The sequence below is a fragment of the Megalops cyprinoides genome, chromosome 8 (assembly GCF_013368585.1).
Source record: "Megalops cyprinoides isolate fMegCyp1 chromosome 8, fMegCyp1.pri, whole genome shotgun sequence".
Taxonomy (NCBI): domain Eukaryota; kingdom Metazoa; phylum Chordata; class Actinopteri; order Elopiformes; family Megalopidae; genus Megalops; species Megalops cyprinoides.
Window position 1 is genome coordinate 18,536,257 of NC_050590.1, and position 24,696 is coordinate 18,560,952.

Below are 24,696 nucleotides of genomic sequence, written 5' to 3' on the forward strand. Positions count from 1 at the left end.
TGGTGCCATTACACCGTTGAGAAGAAAGTAAAATACAACCCAAGGCATGTTAACATAATACGACATAAAGCTATCTCATTGTGAAGAAGGATGACATCTGGACTCAACCTATTTTTTCTCATATAATATATTGTATATCAACTACTAACCTTTTATCATTGTGTGTTTGCAAGTTTTTATCCCTCTTTCACCCCTTTTCTAGCCTCTACTCAAATTCTTCCTGGGCACATGGATGACTAGTAAATTGAAAAGTGCCAGGTCATCAGCCAAGATTAAATAATGCTGTTCCAGCAACTAGTGTCACACATTTGACTGTCAGCCCTATAGACATTCCTCTATGACTGTTCATGCAATAAGTGAACTCCATGGACTGCCTTCTGTGGTTTGTTTCTGTCTCTGTTCTACAGTATCATTGTCATGTAAATTACTGCCCGATATTGGTAGGTGTAAAATCTGTCTTATGAATGACTTCAGTACTGATTGGTAGTAAAGTACACTAAGGAAAACTTCAAATATTACATGAGGATTAAAGAATTTCCTTCAAGCAGGTTGAGGTCATTAACATTGCTGGGACAAGAAGTCAATTGTTTGATTAGGAAGACTCACACAGTGCTAATATTGTTTCTATTAATTACCCATGTAATTCATATTAACAGGCAAATAGACCCAATCTTTTTTCACTTTCTGGTTAGACTTGATATAAATTGATTGAGTACAACAATAATACACATTAAGAACATTATGTATTTAGCATTGAAAATGTCTGAGCTTGCTTCATCTCACAAACATTTTTGTTGCTGAAGTGTGATAACAATGAATAGAGATTAACATAACAGAGACTGGCACACAATACCAAGGCCAGTTGTCTTAATAATAATAAATAGATATCAATGAATAGATGTCAGGCTAGAGAATTCATTCTACCCACACCAGCTTTTGGGCTTTTAGGTCTAGCCATTTTTGCCACATTGTGTTAAAAAAAGAAAGAAGAAAAAAGAAAATAAAATCAATAGCAATAAAGTAGATATCTGAAGTATTGTAAAATATATAAAGTAAGAGGTCCTTGCCTTACAAACTTCAGAATGTACAAAGAAACAAAAATAACTTTTTTATGGGCAAGAATTCTGCTTTAAGTAGCTCCTAAACAGGGGAATTTTATGAAAGCATCTGTGTTCCTTACTATCTCACAAGGAAACTTATTGAAACACATGGTCAACCAATGGATAGGAGTTTGTCTGTGGTCTTAACAAATTACTTGCCAAGGCCTCTAGCTAGCTACCTTGCTAGGACAATTGTGTAAGCTCTTTCGGGGCAACCCTGTGCTTTTTCCATTTGCAACTGTATTTATACAGTGAACCTGCTATGGTTTTCAGTATGAATGGGTTTTTATTCAACATGGCCTTGCTAGGTAGCTAGCATTTCAATTGTGGTGAATGTTGCTGTGACTGAACTGAGTGTTGCACAATCCATTAAAATGCTAAATGTAAAAACATAATGCATTGAAATAAAATTAATCTAATTTGTGTTTACTTGCTAATTAGCCAGTTACTGCATTTTCAGATAAATCAAGCTGACTGTATTCATGGAAGAACCAATCCTCTCTTTCCAGCTGGGGCAGAGGACCACATGTGAAGTTAAAGTAAAAGTCAAGTAGCTTGCACAGCATAATGAGACAACTGACCACTAAGGAAGAAAGTGTTACCAAACACCTGGAGAATTTACTAGCTAGCAAAAATATTGCCACAGCTTTTGGATATATTTCACTACATACACCAACACTAGCGACAAGCTACATGGCCATGATTCAGCACCATGTATTCAGCATAACTGGACTGCAGATCTTTGAGATGGGCCTTCATAATTTGCCACTTTATCCAACACTGGAAACACTGTCAACACAATAAGCTCTAAACAAGGCTGGTGATTCATTTCTGTCTCGTTTACAAGCTCTTTGTCTTGGCCATTTCTGCCACCTTTGCCACTGCCAGAGACAGGATATAGTAGCATTTTGCTCTCCAGATCTTTAGGTAGGTAACTGGCAAAGTGGTTGGTGACACTTTCCGACTGTTCCAACTGTGTCAGCTATCTCACAGTAACCTAGTCCTATTGTCAATATAGCTTCCGTTTAAGGGAATGACATTGTCAAATAGATATCTCAATTTTCATGCTAATCACCCCTTTCAAATGATAGAGGTAGTCTATAGTGCAATGCAATCCTACAAAATCATTTCCTTTTTTGTATTCACTAATTAGCCTCGTTATTGTTTTCATAGAAAACCCTGATTCACTAACCTCACATTGTTGAATATATACAAGTTACACTGCGATTTGTTCTCATAAAACACCATATGACAGGGGTTAAACTCAGTTCTGTATGTTTATTTTAATTGGGCATTGCCTGTCTAGTTAACAACAGTATTGTTACACTTGATTACCACTGAAGTGCATGGCATATTCTGTATTTTTCTGCATGGAAAGCTTGTAGTGTGTCAAGTCTAAATATGCATATGATGGAAAGTAATGAGACACACCCTCATTTGGAGTAACAAGCCCACATATCCAGCTGTGTAAATCGATAACGTAAAGAACTGTAACCTATGTAAGTTGCTCTGGGTTAGAGCGTCTGCTAAGTAATGTAATGTAATGAATTTTTTTGGCGACCTCCACCCCAAATGCACATCTCCCACATAGGAGCTTAAGCAGCTCATGTCTGAATGTGCTTATTACTAACTGAGGTGGACAATTCTCCATGGAACAGCTTAAGCAGGGTTTACCCTGAATTATGGTATGATTTTTTTTTCTTGCATCAAACTGTCAGAATTGCTTACATCAGTGAATAAAAAAAAATATATATTTTTTTTATTCCTTTTTCCTCTGAGCAGGATTGTGGCTATACCTGCTAATTTATGAACAATTGGGAATCGTCATAATATGAGTGAGGGGTAAGACTGAACACAGGTTTCATGAATCTGATCTGACTTTTGCCACTTACAAAATGCCTTAGTTTATTGAAACATTTATGAGTGAGGCCCAATTGCTAGTTAATATGTGGCTTGCGTACCCACCATTCTTTTAACTGATTTCTGAAACTTATTTTTTTAGTTTCATTTCAGTCTACCAGCTGTATAAAATTCTCTCTGGGAGATTAGCACACTCCATCCTCATTTAAATGTTTCTTTGCAGCCTCTGCACCTTTTGAGGAGTGAGGAGTTCAAAAATCATCCAACCAGGGTAATGAATGAGCTTTCAATGTGTAAATTGGACTGCCATATTAAGCACATTAATTTCATTATAAAGGTGTAGTGGTATTTACCAAACAAGTCAAAGAAGCAGGGTAAAAACATGTTCACAAGTTAATAAAAATTAAACATTTAAGATCTTACACAAGCGGGTAGCTGAAGAATTATTGTCTGTCCCCCCCCCCCCCCCCCCCAAAAAAAAGGAAAGAAAACAAACATACTGAGTAATTGATACCAGGGATGCACTACTGACCCTAAACACATCCTTTTTCTATTTGTACAGGTATTCACTCGGCTCCCCCAAGCTGATCCAGGATGCAGCAAGTATGATTCAACTAAAATAATGCAATATACTTGAGGATTCAATTCTTTATTTTAAGTTTCAGAAATTCATAAAACACAGACATAACTTCGCTGTTCCTAACCCCAGCCCTGCTACTGCCCAGACAAGTCTGCCTAAGGTAAGCATGCATCATAATGAACACACCTCCACTCTAAGGGTGTTCCCCCTCCACACACACTGGCACTACTAAGTGGATAAATCTACTCTTCACTGCAACCCAGATCACATCACATCACACTTAACGCTTCCTTCTTGACAAAAGTTTCCGCTCAGCAAAACAACTGCCCTTTTTTGCTACTGCCCAGGATGAGGAATAGTATGAGAGTAGCCCATGCACAGTCACTCACATTTACAAAGACAAGCAAAAGGAAAAATGAGTTGTAGCGTGTACATCCCAAAATCAAAAGAATACTCTTTGCCTTTTCAACAGCAACCATACATAAGAAAGAAGGAAAGCAGACCCATCTCAACAGCCAGTTCAGCTCACAAAACAATACAAGCATGCACAATCAACTCTCAGCTGAGCATGTAAAACCTAGTTTTGCTGAATAAAATGTTAGTCTGTTCACCAGAAAAACTGTGCTTCTATCCCCTAACCACAAACGCTAATCATTAATCTCAAACAGGTGCAGCCAATCAACCTTATGTGCCCCACTTCAGATGCTACTGCAACTTTCTCTCCCCTCTTGATGCACTTTTTACTTTTCCTGCTGACATAATCATATAGAAGCTAAAGACTGGGCACTCTCAGCTGCCCAGGCTATGTGCTGTAAAGTTAAAATGAGAAAACCAAGGACATAGGTAAAAACCAGCTTACAGCGTATAGTTAATGCCTGCATTCTCATCAAGTAGATACGGTAGCTGATTAAGGAACTGTTCCGCGGTCCACAGCCGATGTGTGCACTCACCGACTCCGAATCGGAAACAACTCGTAACACTTTACCGCACAACATGCTGCCATAACAAATAAGGGACATGTTGGGGAAGCGGGTTTGTTTTCTTTTATTGTGAGCCCTGCACACCTGCAGAAGGCATGCATATGGCACCTGCATATTAGTCCCCATTTGCCGCCACCATCAGAATGTATTGCAGCTGCTGGAACTACAGCAGTTGTAAAGTACCAGGACGGGAGGATGGGGTACGGCCCTGGACTCATCACACTGAATATATGCCTACTGTTCTTTCTGCACAGAAATAAGCTTCTGTGGCATAATGTGATAAAACATGCATCTTTGATGTGGAAGATCCAGTTTGAAGACTTGGCCCTGTATTCATCAATCATCTGAGAATCACCCTAACAGTGCTGGTAAAAGCAGTTTTAGGAGTAAGTATGTTCTACATCTGAGTAGCCAATGGGACTCACAGAAAAGAGAAGAATGTCACCAAAAAAAGTGACAAGGCAGACCTCCCAGTCCAAAGTAGCAAAAGGTGAACTCACAGACACTGAGAATCTCCTTAGGAGCACCTGCATCTGTCCCCTGCACTCCATAGCCACCAGAGCCAAATCAGTGGTTTGTTCAGTTTGGTTATTTTGTTTTTATTAAAAATGGCACACAGGCAAAGGTCCAATGGCTGGATTTGTAAGGGCTCAGGCAAGGACTCAGTTGCAGACCAAGAGAGCTTCGGGTTCCAGGCAGGTTTATTTATGACGGCAGGCAAGTTACGAAACAAAAGCAGGCAGAGTCGAAAACCGGAAGGCAGTCCGTGGACAAAAGCAGGGTCGGTAACAGAAGCAGGCAGGGTCAGGAACCGGGCAGGCAAACAATCAGGCAACGGGACAAGAAGGCAGGCAGAAAAACGAAGACGAAGTGCAGGCAGAGTCAACCACGGCGATATCAGACATCCAAAAAACTGCGGGAACGAAACAGGTACGACAACGCTGAGACGAACTGGCAAACAAGACAGGAACAAGCAGGGTAGAAATAGGGCTGGGCTGATGAGGAGATGGGATGCAGGTGAGCAGGCAGGCAGGTGAAGGTAATGGGGCAATCAGGTGGGCGGGGACCAGGCGGGGAGCGGGGCGGGGCTGGAACACAAGGAAAAACAAAAAGCACATGGACAGGGAAAAAAAAAAAACACAGGATTCATGGAACTGACAGTGAAAAGAGGACTCCCAAAGCTGTGCAGTTATGGAAGTCCCAGTGACACAGCAAAACAAACAACCCAGCACTCTGGTTTGTAGGCCCCCAACAAACCCTGCATACCTGCATCCCGGCAAATGTTATCTTATGTATCACCATTACCCTTTAGAATATTTTCTTATTTTAAATAACTGCATCATTAAAAGTATAGACAGCACCCACATTTTTGGTTTTCTCATCCATCATGTCACCAACATTCTACAGATGAACATAATTTTGGAGAAAAGCACTTTATTGTAAATGAGAGCTAAAATATCAGAATGCTTTAGTGAATACACAGGAACTGATAAACGGGACTGAAGTGGCTCATCAATACATTCATAAAAGAATTTCAATGTGGTAATGTTTCTTCAGATTTACTGACTGTGCATGCCATTGTCTACGAGCATTTCAGTATGCATAGGCGCAGGAAATGCAGTCAGCACAGCCTATCAAGCTGGATAGCTAATTATTGTTCTTGCAAATGAAATGTTAAATGTATGATTTAACTGACATGCCATTCAAACATAACAGTATTAAAATACATTATAGCAAAATAAATACTGTTTGTATTTGTAAATGTGGCATTGGGCTCTTAGTAGATGGTTATAAATGCAATATTTAGACTGTTAACAATTGCCAGACCTTTCCACCTGAGGACTTGCAACTTAAGAATCTGGTACAACCAATCCAATAACCGGCTTAAAGAGGCTCCCCAGTATACAGGGAAGTTTTGTAATAAATGACAGAGATGTGTATTCACATTGTATGGGCAATTTTATTGATAAATATTGAATTAAAAGTCTAGAAGAGGGTGGATGAAGCATTAAAAAATTGCTTTATTTAAATAAACAATCATTAAAAGTTCCAATAAGACAGGGCTAAAACAAGCAGAATAGATTAGGATAGGGTACTGGCTGTCAACAAGGGAATAAAAGAATATAGATGGAATATGGTCACCTGCAACGGGGGGGGATGGGGGGGCTGACTCACCCAATTCACATGTGTCTGTGCTCTAAGTGCCTAGAATCACACACAACCCTACACACACAGCAAACAGTGATAAAGGTGATTAAGTGTAGATTATAACTATTATATGTGTTATCCACCTCATGCAGTATATGAAGGAAGGGGAACCACCATCCAGTAACCAGCCCATAGGTGCAGCTGCACTAGCCCCTGCTGGCAAGGGAAACAAGAAATTGTTAATATTCCAATGGGCAAGTGTTAAAAAGACATGGTAGTACCCGTGAAAGCAGTAGATCTGAAAGGGGGGGGGGGGGGGGGGGGGCTTAAGCCAGACACTCTGCTCTATACCTGGAGTGCTAATTGAGATTGCCCAACCAAGTACTGTCAGGGCTCCGCCCCCTTAAGCCGCAGTGTTTTTGTTTTCCCTGTCCTTGTGCTTTTCTTTTCCTTGTGTTCCTGCCCCGCCCTGCTCCCCGCCGGGTACCCGCCCACCTGATTCCCTCATTGCCTGCATCTGCCTGCCTGCTCACCTGCTTCCCATCTCCTCGTTACCCCAGCCCTATATCTTCCCTGCGTGTCTCTGTCTTGTTGCTAGTTCGTTTCAGTGTGTTTCACCTGTCTCGTCCCCGCGCTTCATTTACTCGAGAGTTGTTTGTTTCATTGCCGATCCTGCCTGTTTCCTTACCACGATTCCTGCCTGCCGTTTTGGATCTGATCGCTGCCTCTCACCTGCCTGATTCCTGACCCTGTTCTCCCTGACTCCCGATTTTGGATTTGCCCCCGGATTGCTTCTCTGTGCTTCGAACCCTGCCTGTCCCTGGATTTACGAACTGCCTGTCCCTTTCTATTTTCGCCTGCAACCGGAACATCCTGCGGTCCGCGTTTGTGTCCCGACCACCGGCGCTAACAGAACGAACTAGCCAGCATGGACACAGCGGACCTCCCACAGCAGAGGGCAGCACTGGAGCTTCAAGGCGCTCTGTTGGGGGGGCACCAGAGCCAGTTGGACTCCATTAGCCGGTCCCTCAACGGCCTCGCCGCCAGCCTCGTCGGGGTCACTGCTCAGTTGCAGCAGTTGCAGCTGAGTCAGGAAGATCACCCTTTTCCGCCCGCTGCTGCCTCTTCACCGGTTCCGCTCACGTCTCCCTGTCGGGAGCCCTGGCTGCCACCCCCCAAGTCATATGCGGGGGATCCTGGTACCTGCCGCTCATTTCTCTCTCAGTGTTCCCTGGGGTTCGAACTGCAACCCTCCACGTTCTCCACAGACCGGACGAGGATCGCCTACATCATCACCCTGCTGACAGGCCGCGCTAGGGAGTGGGGTACTGCAGTCTGGGACGCCGGCGCTCCCTTCTGTCAGTCCTACGCAGCCTTTGCTGAGGAGATGAGGAGGGTGTTCGACCGCTCCCAGCAGGGCCGCGAGGCAGCGAGGGAGATGCTGCTGATCCGCCAGGGGGGCCGGTCAGTGTCCGATTACGCCATTGACTTTCGCACCCTGGCCGCCACCAGCAGGTGGAACGCGGAGGCACAGTTCGACACCTTCCTCCACGGTCTTGCGGAGCCCATCAAAGACGAGCTGGCTACTCGGGAGCTGCCTCCCAGCTTCGATACTTTGGTGGACCTGGCCATCCGCGTAGATCAGCGCCTGTCGCAGCGACGCCGGGAGAGAGCGACTAGCAACCTGCCCAGCCCTGTCTATCATCAGCCCCTCGTGACGGCGGCCAAGGGCCCTGCACCTCCATTTCCGGATGCTCCAGAGCCGATGCAGGTCAACCGCGCCCGCCTGTCCCCCGCGGAGCGTCAGCGGAGGATCAGCACCCAGTCCTGCCTGTACTGCGGGCAACCTGGCCATTTCGTGGCGACCTGCCCGGCTAAGGGCCAACGCTCACCCGTAGCGAGGGGATTCCAAGTGAGCGTCACCCCTTTACGCCATTTCCCTCAGACCCGTCCTTTGCTTTCAGCCACCCTGCTTGTCGGAGGTCAGAGCCACGCTGTCTCCGTCTTGATCGACTCGGGGGCCGATGGCAGTTTTATTGACGCCGACCTGGCAGCCCGGCTACACCTGCCCCGCATCCCACTGCACTCGCCGTTGGAGGCCCACGCGATCACCGGGGCCCCTCTGGTCCGCGTAACTCACGCCACTCCCCCGGTGAACTTCCTCGTCTCGGGCAATCACCGCGAGGAGATCGTGCTTAACGTCATCAGTTCCCCGCAAGCCGCCGTGGTCCTGGGTCAACCCTGGCTAGCCCGACACAACCCCCACATCGATTGGGAGGGCAACCGGATCCTGGGCTGGAGCCCTTTTTGCCACTCCCACTGCCTTCGGAACGCCGTGGCCCCTGTATCGCTGGTTGCGTCAGCGCCCGAGGATTTCCTGGACCTGTCGGCACTGCCGCCAGAGTACATGGACCTGAAGCTGGTTTTTAGTAAGTCCCGCGCCACCTCGTTGCCTCCTCATCGCCCGTATGATTGCGCTATCGACCTGCTGCCCGGCTCGTCCCCCCCCAGGGGGCGCCTGTTTTCCTTGTCTCCACCAGAGACGGAGGCCATGAATAAATACATCCAAGAGTCCCTTGCGGCTGGCCTCATTCGCCCTTCTTCCTCGCCTGCAGGAGCCAGATTCTTCTTCGTGGGGAAGAAGGACGGCTCCCTCCGTCCTTGCATTGATTATCGGGGCCTCAACGCCATCACGGTAAAGAACCGCTACCCCCTGCCGCTTCTGTCATCCGCCTTTGAGTCGCTACAGGGCGCCACCATCTTCACAAGACTCGACCTCCGCAATGCCTACCACCTTGTCAGGATTCGAGAGGGGGACGAATGGAAGACGGCATTCAACACCCCGTCTGGCCACTATGAATACCTGGTCATGCCGTTTGGTTTGACGAATTCACCAGCCGTGTTCCAGTCCCTAGTCAACGACGTCCTCCGAGACATGCTGAACCGGTTCGTGTTCGTCTACTTGGATGACATCTTAATTTACTCCCGCTCCCTGCCTGAGCACGTACAACATGTCCGCCACGTCCTCCAGCATCTGCTCGAAAACCACCTCTACGTAAAAGCGGAGAAGTGCGCTTTTCATCAGAGCACCACTTCCTTCCTGGGCTTCGCTATCACGGCAGGAAGTATCCATATGGACCGGCAGAAGGTTCGCGCTGTCGAGGAGTGGCCTCGCCCCACCTTCCGCAGAGAACTGCAGCGATTCCTTGGTTTCGCTAATTTCTACCGCCACTTCATCCGGAATTACGGTACGGTAGCGGCTCCCCTCACCGCCCTTACATCCATTAACCGAGCGTTCACCTGGTCTCCGATTGCCGAGGAGGCGTTCCGCGACTTGAAAGCTCGGTTCACCTCAGCGCCTGTCCTGACCCAACCCGACCCTGCTCGCCAGTACGTGGTGGAGGTAGACGCTTCGGATGTGGGAGTGGGGGCCGTCCTGTCCCAGCGTTTGCCTGCCGACAACAAGCTCCACCCCTGCGCCTATTTCTCCCACCGCCTCACTCCCACCGAACGCAACTACGACATCGGCGATCGGGAGCTACGGGCCATCAAACTGGCGCTCGAGGAGTGGAGGCACTGGCTGGAGGGGGCGAGCGTTCCGTTCCTGGTATGGACCGACCACAAGAACCTTGAGTACGTCAGATCGGCTAAGCGTTTGAATCCCCGACAAGCCCGCTGGTCCCTGTTCTTTTCCCGCTTTGATTTTACCCTGTCCCACCGCCCGGGCTCTAAGAACGGTAAGCCTGATGCCCTCTCACGCCAGCACACCCCGGCCGAAGACTCACAGGAGCCCAGCACCGTCCTGCCAGCAAGATGCGTTGTCGCCGCGGCGCTTTGGGACGTCGAGACCGCCGTCCGCAACGCCCTCCAGAACGAACCGGGTCCTAGCTCTTGTCCCCCTAACCGCCTCTTTGTTCCCCAGTCTGTCCGTTCTCAGGTCCTGCAGTGGGGGCATTCATCCAGGCTCGCTGGCCACCCTGGAGCCCGGCGCACGGCGGCGTTCATTGGCCAGCGGTTTTGGTGGCCCGGCATGACGGAGGATATCCGGAGCTTCACCGCCGCCTGCTCGGTCTGCGCCCAGAGCAAGACCTCCACCCGACCTCCCGCCGGTCTGCTACAACCCCTGCCTGTTCCCAGACGGCCCTGGTCTCACATCGCCCTGGACTTCGTTACCGGCCTGCCCCCATCCAACGGTAACACCGCCATCCTCACCATTGTGGACCGGTTTTCCAAAGCCGTGCACTTCATCCCCTTACCCAAACTGCCCTCCGCCAGGGAAACCGCTCAGCTACTCATTAGCCAGGTGTTCCGGCTGCACGATCTACCCTTCGATGTGGTGTCCAACCGAGGGCCCCAATTCACATCTAACTTTTGGAGGGCGTTTTGCAGGTTACTGGGGGCCACCGTCAGTCTGTCCTCTGGTTTTCACCCCCAGTCCAACGGCCAGACCGAGCGGGCCAACCAGCAGCTGGAGACGGTGCTACGATGCCTGACATCTCGGGAGCCGTCGGCGTGGAGCCAGCACCTCCCCTGGGTCGAATACGCTGTTAACTCCCTTCCCTCTGCTTCCACGGGGCTATTGCCCTTCCAGTGCTGTGTGGGCTACCAACCTCCCCTATTCCCGGCCCAGGAGGAGGTGGGGGTCCCCTCGGCAACGGCGTTTGTGCGGCGCTGCCACCGCACCTGGAGACGCGCGCGCACCGCACTGCTCCGCTCCTCGGCTCGGGCGAAGCGGTTTGCTGACCGCCACCGCTCCAAGGCACCCCGCTATCGCCAGGGTCAGCGAGTGTGGCTCTCCACCCGGGACCTTCCCCTCAAGGTGGACTCCCGCAAGCTGGCTCCCCGCTTCATCGGCCCCTTTCCCATCGCAAAAGTGATCAGCCCCACGGCGGTCCGGCTGAAGCTCCCGCTCTCTCTTCGCCGTGTCCACCCCACCTTTCACGTCTCCAAGATCAAGCCCGTCGTCCGCAGCCGTCTCTGCCCAGCTCCCCGGGCTCCTCCGCCGCCCCGCCTGATCGACGGAGCGGTAGCTCACACCGTGCGCCGCCTGCTGAAAGTTCGGCGTCGGGGGCGCGGTCTACAATACCTGGTGGACTGGGAGGGTTACGGCCCCGAGGAGAGGAGCTGGGTTCCTGCCAGGGACATCCTGGATCCGGCTCTGATCCGGGACTTCCACCGCTGGCACCCTGGCGAACCCGCTGTGACGCCCGGTGGCGTCCGTAGGGGGGGGGGGGGGGGGGGGGTACTGTCAGGGCTCCGCCCCCTTAAGCCGCAGTGTTTTTGTTTTCCCTGTCCTTGTGCTTTTCTTTTCCTTGTGTTCCTGCCCCGCCCTGCTCCCCGCCGGGTCCCCGCCCACCTGATTCCCTCATTGCCTGCACCTGCCTGCCTGCTCACCTGCTTCCCATCTCCTCGTTACCCCAGCCCTATATCTTCCCTGCGTGTCTCTGTCTCGTTGCTAGTTCGTTTCAGTGTGTTTCACCTGTCTCGTCCCCGCGCTTCATTTACTCGAGAGTTGTTTGTTTCATTGCCGATCCTGCCTGTTTCCTTACCACGATTCCTGCCTGCCGTTTTGGATCTGATCGCTGCCTCTCACCTGCCTGATTCCTGACCCTGTTCTCCCTGACTCCCGATTTTGGATTTGCCCCCGGATTGCTTCTCTGTGCTTCGAACCCTGCCTGTCCCTGGATTTACGAACTGCCTGTCCCTTTCTATTTTCGCCTGCAACCGGAACATCCTGCGGTCCGCGTTTGTGTCCCGACCACCGGCGCTAACAAGTACAGCCAAATGGAGGAGGCTGCAATAGATTACCACACAAAAGAATAAAGAAATGATGAAACTCAAAGCAAAAGCCAAACCAATGCCGAATAAGCAATACAAAAGTTGAGTCTACACACAGCAAAACTAAATTCACAAAATAAAAGAATGCAAATAAAGAAACATAAATCTAAAAGCAAAACAAGGCAAAACAGGTGAAACAAAAAACAAGCTAAACAGAATCATCAAAACAAACTAAACGAAACAGGTCACACAAGGCAAAACAGTACTGGCAACTTCCTGCGAATACAAACACAATCACAATTTCAACGAACGCAGTTACAATGAGTTCTTACACCTTCTCTAACTTTGCGGGTTGTAAACTACGTGCAGTGCAATTCAAGGGAAAGGGCATTGTGCGCCCTACTTGCAGGCTGCAGCACATGCCTACACACAATGTAGATCTGATGCACTCGCATGGAACAGTGTCAGTCAATAAAACAGTAAAATGCATTGAACAAACAGCCCAAATCATATTTGGCACAGTGTAAAAAATGAAGACACAATCATATCTACCGTCTATCACAGACAGTGACTCCTACCAGGCGCAAAACAAGGAAATGGAAGAGCACGTAACTTTCCGCAGCAAGGCAGTCTCTAGCGAGGACCGAGCAAATCAACCAGGAAGAAGTGCACTGCCTAGGGACACTACCTTGCTTGCTTAAATATGCTGCCATTCAATCAGCTGATTGTGTGTCAGGCAGGAAGTAAATACGGTGGCTGAGAAGGCACAAGTAACCCAGACAGAAGTCAAAGCCTAATTCTGGCTGGTTACACAAAGAAGACTTTTTTTGCATTTTCAGGGGACAGTAAGTTGGTGTACAGAAGAGTAAAGTCTATCCTCTCCTGCCAGTTATGTGTTATATTGATTCACATCCTAGAAGGTCTCAAGAATCAAGGTATGCTGTGGGTCTAATGACTGTTTGACATGCTGGAGCATGAGCAGCGTACCTAGAGAAATTACAGTGTGACTGACACTAGAAACAGTTATGGAAGTTGTTTGTTTTGGTTACTGTATCTGTTCTGTTGGTGGTGATCCAGACTTTAGATCTGCGTGCACAATACTTAAGTGTTCTGTGAAGTGTTATGCACCTCTGTTACTATTATGCGCATTCAGCCATGGGCTTCTTAAGCTCCTCTGTGCAAGATGCATGCTTGTGAGTTGCGTTTGCTAAAATGAGGGCGTGTTGCTGGAAATGAATGGGTGTCTCATTATTTTCCAAGATATGCATATTCTGACTTGACACTTATGTCTCCTCACTCTTTGCAACACTTCCATGCAAAAAAAACTGGCCTTGTGTAAAAACAACACTACTGGTAACTAGACAGGCAAAGTTCAGTGAAAATAAACAGAAAACCGAGTTCATGTTCAACATATATTGAATTTAACATATGAATTAATTCAGCTTTGCATAATTAGTCTGTCAATGAAATGTTGAACATTCACTGTCCTTAAACATGGCATAACATTCTCTCTTTCATCTGAAACCTGGATGCACAGACTGCAAGACACATTCATTAATGAACCTTTGACTCAGCTGATATGGGAAATTAATTTGGCCACTCTAACATTCTCATTAGTCATATGTGCACACACAATTGTGCATTAACACCTAAAAATAATGTCCCCTATCATTTGACAATTTGTTCTTATAGAACACTAAGTGAACTGTTCCTGAGGTTAATAAGTGGTAAAGACTCATTAACAGATTATTCAGTGGTAACAATCCAGTAAATACAAAAGGAAGTAATTTTACCACAAAATATTATGCTATAATAAGGTCATTTTAAAGGGGAGAGTGGCGTGATGACTCAGTCGTCTATTTCACAACAACCTTCCCTACCATTTAACACTAGCTACCTCCAGACAATGCAGTGCTGTGAAAAAGCTGACACTGTTGAAATAGTTCTAAAGTACTAAAAAGGCTCATCTTAGTTCCAGAAGTGCTTTATTTTCTTGGAGGTATCTGCATAGCTTGAATAATTAAAGTGAACATTTTGTGGCTGTGTTCTACAATGAGGACTAAAAACTGTGACAAAATATACAGACCACCAGGCTTTGAGCAGGAAGGTCATGGTTTTCTATGGTGGTTTAAATTTATTTATTTAAGCCCTTGCTAACAGTGCTAAGCTGACCAGCAGGACACTTAAGGTTTGGCCTGAGGGAGCCATCTCTCAACTGCAGGACTGTTTTGAACACACAGAATGGAATATATTTGCCCATCAGACAGACGGGGAGGTGTACGCTTCATCTGTATTGTTATACATTAACTACTGTGTGGACAATGTCACTGTTAGAAAAGGATCCGTGTGTACCCAAATGAGAAACCATGGATGAACAATGAAGTCAAATGGCTGCTCACAGCAAAAGACACGGCCTTTAAATCAGGAGATACCTCAGCCTACAGTGTCGCCAGAGCGAACCTTAAGAGAAGTATCAGGCCTGCAAAACACAACTACAAACTATGGAGAGAGGAGGACTTCAACAATAATTCCAACCCACGGCGGATGTGGCAAGGCATCCAGTCCATTACATATGACAAAAGGAAAAATAACACACAGCATACACCAGCCAACAACACTGCCAACCTAGTGGAGGATCTCACCAACTCGGTTTGACAAAGACAATAACCAACCTCCAGTCAGTTTCAAACTGTCTCTGTCTCCACAGACTCTTGTTCTGCACACTCGTGAGATGCAGCAGGTCCTCCACAGCATCAACGCATGGAAAGCAGCTGGGCCTGATGGTGTACAGGGGCGTGTACTCCAGGCCTGTGCTGACCAGCTAGCAGAGATATTCACACACATTTTCAACCTCTCTCTATCCACATGTACAGTCCCTGCATGCCTCAAATCCACCACCATCATGCCTGTTCCCAAAAAACCTGTGGTAACCTGTCCCAATGACTATTGGCCAGTCGCTCTCACCCCTGTCATTTCAAAATGCTTTGAACACCTGGTTCTCACCCACATCAAAGACACTGTTCCAGCTGACATAGACCAACCGGGCAAACAGATCAACTGACACCATCTGTGTGGCTCTCAAGCCCTTTCTCACCTGGAAAGCCACAACACCTATGTCAGGATGCTCTTTGTTAACTACAGCTTGGCGTTTAATGCCATCATACGAACAAGTTGGTGGACAAACTCCATGCATTAGGACTAACTCCCTCCATATGAAACTGGATACTGGACTTCCTCATCAACCGCCCCCAGACTGTCAGACTGAACAAGCACACATTCTCCACCCTCACCCTGAGCACCAGCGTCACCCAGGGCTGTGTGCTGAGCCCCCTCCTTTACGTACTTTTCATGCATGACTGCCAACCCATCCACAACTCAAACACTATTGTTAAGTTTGCAGATGAAACGACAGTCATCGGGCTCATATCAGACAATGACGAAGCTGCATACAGGGAGGTTCATAACCTGACAGTGTGGTGCACCAATAATAACCTGGTCTTAAACACCAAAAACAATGGAGATTATCGTGGATTTTAGGACTACCAAGAAGACCACATAAAGTCCTGTCCACATCAACACAGATGCTGTGCAGAAAGTCGCCAGCTTCAGATTCCTGGGAGTCACCATCACAGAGGACCTCTCACGTGCTGAAAACACTTCAGCAATGGTGGATAAGGCACAACAACGCCTTTATTTTCTGGGGAGGCTAAGGAGAGCCAACCTCCCTCAAAAGCTGCTTGTCAACTTTTACAGATGAACCACAGAGAGCATCCTAACAAACTGCATGACAGCCTGGTACAGCAGCTGCACCAAAGCTGATAAAAAAAGCCCTCCAGCGTGTTGTGAAAACAGCACAGGGCATTGTTGGCATAGAGCTGCCATCACTAGAACGTCTTCATAGCACTCACTGTGTGAGGAAGGCTAAGAACATCATAAAAGACATTGTGCACCCTGGACACCATCAGTTTAAGCTCCTCCCATCAGACAGGCGCTTCAAAAAAATCCGCACACGCAAAAATAGACTGAAAAACAGTTTCTTCCCAAAAGCTGTGACACTATTGAACTCAGATATCTCTGATGCACTGCTATTGGAGTACATGCAACATTTATTTATTTATTTACTTATTTGGAGTAAGTGCAATACTTACACCGAACCTTTACTGCACCTATGCTGCTGGCGCCTTTGCACCCTTGTTAGCTGTATTTTATCGTTAATTGTATTTTTGTACGTTACACTGTTTATGTTTCGTACTTACATTGTTTAGATTCTGTACTTTTTTATTGACAATGTTTTATATTGCTTATTTTTTCTGTAAATATGTGTGAGGACTTAAATATAAACGCACCGTTGGAGGTTGACACAATTGCAATTTCGTTGTGCTTGCACAATGACAATAAAATTCTTGAATCTTGAATCTTATTTAGAGCATGTAACTGTGTACCACACATTTGAAGTCATAATCAGCTGCGTAAGTTATTTTTGAATCCCCACTTGCTCAGCGTCCTTAACCCTTTTGCACGTGACTTATTTTATGCCATGTAGCATGCGTGTTACATTACGTGGCTTGTTACGTTTTCATTAGTGTTATTAAGCTTGTCATAGTTTTCACCGCTGCATTTTCTATACTTTTACACCGGCTAATCACACCGGTGTGACTGTATACATGAAAGGGTTAAGTGAGAATCGGCCCCTTAATGGATATGAGGTCTGTCAGAGTGTTTCTCTCTCTGCTTTTTGGTCATGCTCATAGGCTCATTCATCATTTGTTGTAATTGGAATTTTGGTGTGATTGCTTTCAGTTTCAGGCTAGTTCCTTTGTTTTAGTTTTATAGAGGCAGTTATGAATTCCAACACTTTTCAGAACATTTTGGCCCTCTGTCAATAGGATTTTACTTGATAGGAACAAAGTCTGGAGATTAAGATGACCACTTTTGACCACTTTGGAACATTTGTTTTGTCATCAGTTAACCATTTCTTTGTTTGATTGCTAAGCTACTAAAAGAGCTAACATTCCCACTGTTAGATTCTAAGGGTCAGGCCCACCCAACTATGTATTTGATGTATTCTGCTACACCACCAAAATGCCTGGTTTATTAGTTGACAGGTTGAATCAGGTATGCTAGTACTTGAGTAGACATAATATATGGAATAGTTGGATAAACTGTTAAATGAATCAAGTGCAGGAAAAAGAGTGAATATAGCAATTAGTGTTTTAATTTAGAAGCTTATCAAGTTACAATTCAATTCCAATCACTTCAGCTTAAATCATACCTTCAGGGCAATTACTCATCAAGTAAGATTTTTTTGAATTCCTGACTAAAGAATGTCAAGTTTAGATTTCATGGCAGGATTAGTATGTTGTAATATATTATATTGTACCCAGTCTCTAATGCTAACTGATGAATTGGTCCTCAAAATGAACATATTTAGCTACAGGCAGCTAAAGTGAATGCAAGGAACTTAAACCAATGAGGAAAAAATATCTTGGATATTTTGCCAGCTAACTACAAAAACACTTTTCTCTCCATTCTCTTTTAATGCTCTCTTTTAAAACAGTGTCTGAGCAGCAGAGAGTATAACCTGGATGCTAGCTTTTTCAGAAAGTAATAGGTAACTGAGTTGGGAAACAACATTAGGGACAAGGGTGTAGTGGTAAAAAAAGAGGTTGGTATACTATGAATTCTGTGATCAAGGTAAGGTGGACCACGACATACCAGTAAAAAAAAAAAAAAAAGATATTCAGAATATTTGTTTATTTATTTGTAGAATGTACATTTCCTGGAGAAAATGTTAAGTGGGCTAGCTGCTCTGCAGAGGTTATCACCCAATATGTGGGTCCTGAGCAATACAACTCTTGTATAACAATACAGGTTGTTATAGGCTACCATTAGGTGGTTCCTAGGGTGTTGCCAGGCATCACTGGGTGTTTCCTGGGGCCTTACTATGTGGTTCCTACATATATTTAAAAGGTGAAGCTGGAATTCATTGTTAAATGAGACTATGGAAGGAATAAACATAGTTGAAGTCTATGAAGTGTATTAATCACCACAAAGAGAGTATGAAACTATGAAAGGCCTGAAAGCAATAAATATAAAGTTTATGAAATATATTAATCACCATAAAGAGAGTATGAAACTATGAAGCACTCAAAGGACATCCCATAATAACCTGAAAACAACCCAGAGCAACCAGTAGTACAAAATGTGAAATTACAAACTGCATCTAGAGTAGACTTCTGAACATTCCGCAATGTATGTGTATGGGGAGCATGACTCTCAAACAAATTGGTAAAGCTTGAAGACTATAAATCACATCACTTAGATATTATAAATGTGAGTGACAGTAAAAGAAAATGAAAATGAAAATGTTACATTTTGATGTAACATATGTCTATTTAGTATGAAAACTGTAGGAGCAACAGAAGTTTACAAATTGTGTATTAAAAAAAGATAACTGTGAAATTGCTGTATATCCATTTGTCAATGACAGGAATTCAGATACGTAACGCTAGTCAACTTAGATAGATAGCTAGCTGGCTAGCAAGCCCCATTTTACGGCTCTGTCACGAGCCGCAAGAGATGATGTGATGTGATTGGTCACAGATAATGCAAATGCTGATAATGCAGCGCAACTTTGAATATACTATGGCTTGCGTTGGTAAAGCAATAGGAAACTTTAACTCTAGCAAATTTTAAAGTTGCGTAAACTCTATTTAGAGGTGTGTAAACGCTATTTCAGAAATGTAGAAAGTGCGTAAATGCTGGTTAAGTGCATATAGCCTCCATTAAATGAAGACATTTAGTTAAGTTAAGTTTTTCAGCCCATTGATCGCTGCTCTATTTTCGTTGTTTACTGATGTTTTGAGCTCCTGCACAGTTTCAGGCAGATTACCCAGAATCTGTAATAGCTATCCACACATGTCTTATATCATTTTATTCAGAGCTAATTTCTATACTGTTAAATGCCATGAGGAATTTGATATGTCCTTTTATATGAGGTAAAATAATTTTTGCTTTTTGGAAAAAAAATGTGTTTACATGAATGCCCTTTCAAAACCAAATGTGTCAACTCAGGTATCTCTACAGAGGCTGATAGTATAGATTGTCTGGATTGTATACACATAAAAACCTTGCCAGAGGGACATTCTATTGCTTGGCAGTGATATTGAATCACTAAAAAACAACAATACATATGTATGAGTCATTTCAATTAAATAGATGTAAAAATAAATGAGTTTATATTTCAGTTATATTACAGATAAAAAGGAAAACTGCTTTCAACAATCGTTGAATTTGTTGTCTTGTGGTAAACTGAGCTGTACATGAAGACAGGTTTTGCACTGCAATCGTGAGACAATCTTACATTGTCTGATGAGATATTCAACCCACTGAACATGACAAGCGTTATGTACACAGCGAAACAAACTGTAAGGTTTTAAATTATTCACTGGAGAATGAAATAAGCTCTCATACTGAAGTAAATGAGAAAACTGTTGGTGATACAGGAATATAGGCAGACTTTACAGCACTATTGTGGAGACAATGTTATATTTTCTGATGAGATATTCAAAAAAACTGAAAGTGAAAAATCTTCTGTATTTGGCAAAACAAACAGGAAGTTTGATGTCACTTGATACTTTGTAACCTGAGGATGCCAATTTGTTAAGATCAGCTGTTTGAATTCAACTCTTGTCTTTGGATTCACAGTTGCCTCCACAAGGCACTTGTTTCACAGCCTTTGGTGACAATATAGACATGCATGGCAGGGTTGCCACTGTCTGGGCTAGGGATTTCAAATGATTCACAGAAAACAACAAAACAAACTAACAACACAGGCACAAATTTGCTTCCTTAGTCAAACAAAGCAACAGTAAGCTCAGTAGCACTGCAAGCACACCCAACCCGAATTAGCAACCAAGCTGGCATTATTACAGGCCTAATGAAGGCAATGAGCCACATTTGGACTGATTAGCAATTACTCTTGTGTGCACCAGTCTTTGAGGTGGCTGCTGTCCCAGGTCATGAAGCCTGTCAGAGACATGTCAGACAGCCCTCCTTACCCCTGCTTCTCCCTTCCAGTGTCACAGATATTTATTAAAAATAAAGTTAGTAAAATGTGTAGGACGCATTATCGAGCAAGGACATTTTTTTGTTCTTACTTATTCAGGGGTGTGAGTGAATATGGAAAGTATATAGATAAATAGAGACCTGGCTAAAATGTTGGGTACTCCTGGCTCTGACTTTATACTCAGTGAACAACAGCAGACTGGGAAGAAATCCTACACTGAAATCCTCCCCCATAATTTTGTAGCAAATGAGGCTGATGTAATGTGTGCTTCAATATGCAGTCAGGGAACCAAGTTACAGTTTAATGAGGAAAATATTCTGGTTCACAAAGGCCTAGGGACAATAATTATGATGAATCTTTGGCCTTAATGAAGAGTCATTTAAAACCAAAATTCACAGTAGTAAAAATCCAAAGCTCAGTTTTGTAAGAAATGTCCTGAGGAAATGGTGCTAGTGTGTGTCGCTGAAGCTAGCTCAGGACTGCTAATCGATTAGCCTGTAAGGACTGAGCCATGTCAGGCTATTGCCTGAGTCAGCATGTTGTCCTTTGGAAGAGCACTTAATATTGTTCAGACACTTGACACAATCTGGCAATGCTCCATTTTATAATGTTGGTATTGCTTTATTGTACCATACTGAGGGTGGCTCAATAGAGTTTATATTTAGAACCTTTCTGCAGCAGAAGATAACATCATTGAGGTTATTCTGGATTGATGTTATTTGATGGATCTGTAGGTTTCTTTAAATAATTACTTCAATAACCTGACCTCAGTGCCCTACTAAGTGGTGACCAAACGTTTTATGAATTAAAGCTACCTGTACTGTACAGCAACATTTAGAAAATCACGAGTGTGCTGTACCATTCTTCTTTGAATTTCTCTGCTTTTACAGCACAGTACACAGAATTAATTAATCTAAAATGGCTTAATTATTTTTTATAACAGTGCCAAACAAATCTAGATTTGTAATTTAATTAATGTGTTTTTTAATGTCAAGTTCTTTTTCTTCCACAGGTATATCAATTTAATTGAGATAAACAGATTCCCAGTGACTGTACCACACATAAGTAAGGTGTTCATCTTGTTATTGTATAATGTTAAATTGCCATATATAATGTGAGCTTTTGCCACATACTAAGACTAAGACACATACTACTACCTCAACACCTCTATGCAATGGTTATGTTTTGTTCCTCTTATGTACAATTATATATATATGGAGGTTTATTTCAGGGTTTTATGTAAGCTGGTTTTATTTTGAGATTTACTTGAATGGTTGTGGCATGTGTTATATCTGGCATAGTATAGTCTTTAAATCATATGTATTGCTTTGTATTTGCCAATCTAGGCACACATTTGTGATCCCAGCATTATGCCACTTGATGTCACTTGGTTAGATGCACTGGGTAAGTTGCTCTGGATGAGAGCGTCTGCTAGACAATAATGTAATGTAATACCAGCAAACAGACAATAAGCAAGGTAAAATGCCCTGTCATAATGTAGTGGCCTAGTGAGTTTATTTTGGCATAGCCTTTCAACCCATGGCAATTTTGTTGTCATAAAGTGAATAATACTTTTACAAATCATTTATTCTAAGCTTGTATAACCCCTTATGAACTCATTCCAGCAATCCTGTAAGGATATGGGACAAGAATGCAAGTGTGATCCTGGTGATGCCATCTGATTGCACATACCATGATGTCCATCTCAGGGAACATCTGACAGCAGACAGAATCATAAAGGATGGTGTTTCACCATTCTGGGGAGGAGCTGGCTTTTCCCCTTAACACAAACAGCTACTAGCATGGAATGGCAACCCATAGTGGCAAACTGACACTGTAAGCAAGCTCTGGGTTCATGACTAAAGGAGAGCTTACTCATAGATGTCATGCCTTTGCATCTTGGTGTGGTGTAATACAAACAGTCCTCCTGTGGTTCTGAGTTTTCTGCAGTAGTCACAAGCTACACTTAAAGGTTTCTTGTAAGCTGTTTCAGGGAACAACTCACAATGGAAGGGTCCTCTGGGTAAACAGTATTCCAGGCAGTATTCCAATGACTTGTCACAGTCATTGAATTCCTGTGGTATAAAAGGAAGTGATACTGATATTTATGGAAAAGCTGCACATGTATAGTAAACAGGTGTGACGGAGATCCAAGCAAGGGATCTGCTGAAGAGATTTTGGTGCAGCCGGGGATCAGTGCTTTGGTTGGGAACTGTGTGAGAGCTTCACACTGACAACCACTTTCAACATGAGTTGGGCTTGTGGGAAACAAATTGGTGAATATATCTGTACAAAAGGACAGCTTCAGTGTTGTTGGTAAAATGATAAAAATAGGGAGAGTATATGTGTGGAACTGCAGCTAAAGTAGGATTAAAAACTGAGGTTTGTAGGTTCAAATCTTAAGGGGAACATTGTCATTTAACAATTATGCAAGATACAGTACTTCACATTAAAAAACAAATTGAATGTAAACATAGTTTGCATGTTCTGTTTCAGATTCCCTGCATGTTTTTTGAAACAATACACCATAGTATTGCATACTGCAATGGGCTGCAGATATATCAGCAATAACATTTTTTTTTAATTCTGCTTTTGTGTGCATGTGTATTTGCATGTGTGTGTGCCTATATGTGTCCTTTCCAGAGGATTCTGTGCTCCTTCAGGAAGAAAACAGTGCCTTAGACACAGAGCAGTAATGAATGACGTGGGCAGCACAGATGGGTTATTAGGAGTTGAGGTGCAGACAATAACGCTGTCTCTGCGAGCTTGTTTTGGTTGTTTTCCCCAATTAGCCAAGGCTGGTGGCAGGGTCTGCTGTAGACCTGCCTGGTCATATGGTGTCAACAGATAAACATGTCTTCTAAAGAGCCCAATGAGAACAGGGTGTGACGGCCGGTGTTGACCTCTGCATGGCAGGGTGCTTGGTGAAGCAGTGGCATTGCATTAATGAGAATCCCTCTCCACTGTCTCAGCCTGCATGCTGGTGACACTGTGGACTCCTTGCCTTTGTCCAGATGCTTGATCTTAATTGAAATAACCATGGTGTGCAGTACTAAGGTAGAGGTGATAAAGGGGGTGAGCTGCCACTGTGCATAGGCCTCTGACCTGCTGTCTTGTTATTCAGATAACTGAATGTACATTTTAATATATGTGTGACATACTCACATGCATTGTGGCACTACAGGATTTCATATTGTGCTGACCATCTGTGTAGTAAGGCATGGAAATGCCATAATAAGAAATAGCAGGATAATCAAAGCCTAAACATGTCTTTTGGGGGTATTTACTGGGCTGAATAACCAGTTCAGATTTAATTGTCTTTGAACAAGCTTTAGACATCGTGGCATACAATAAAATGTTTACAATTATTATAGAATAATATGCACAGGGCTCCATTGCCATATCCTTTTCACCTAAATTTGGGGTCTGTTCACCTAGAGGTTTTGTCTCTTGAACTAATTTTCCCCTAGTGGTTTAATTAATAGTAACAATAACCGTTATGAATGATGCCATCATTTCTGCAGGAGCTTAGCTGTCAGACTAATAAGGGAAGGGATTATAAAATATTTATACCCCAGGCCCTGTACTGGAGATCTATCCTGCCCTCAGGCCTCTTTGAGATTCCATGTTATCAACAGTCACAGCTATCATAAACAAAATCATTATTGACTCCATGCTCCAGCACCTTAGTCAGATATGCTTAGCAAGTTGACAAATAGGCTGGGGGTAATTAATAATACTCCAGTCTGTTTCTGCAGCCCTCTGTAGTTGTAAGCCAAATTTTGCACAGTGTACCTTGTTCTCATTAACTTCACTGTGAACAGATTAAGGGAGTACATCTTTATCATATATAGATGATCTTGGTTAAAAGAAGATTGTTTGCATGCAATTAAATTTCTACTGTCATAACTCCACGGGTTATGTAGTGTGTCTGGTACTTTTGAGTGATGATAACTGGTCCTTTGAGCACTTAAATTTACACCTGCAAGACCAACACAGATGGGTGTCAGTTGTTAGCTGATATTTTTTTTGCAGAGTTTAGGCTTAATTAGCCAAGCTGCTCGACAGCCACAGTGAGCTCAGTGAATGGGTAAACCATCCAGATGATTTTGAGACCTGCGAATGTACACAGCATTTGTATAGTTTTTTTATAGTATGTATAGTTAAAATGGTCAATATCCG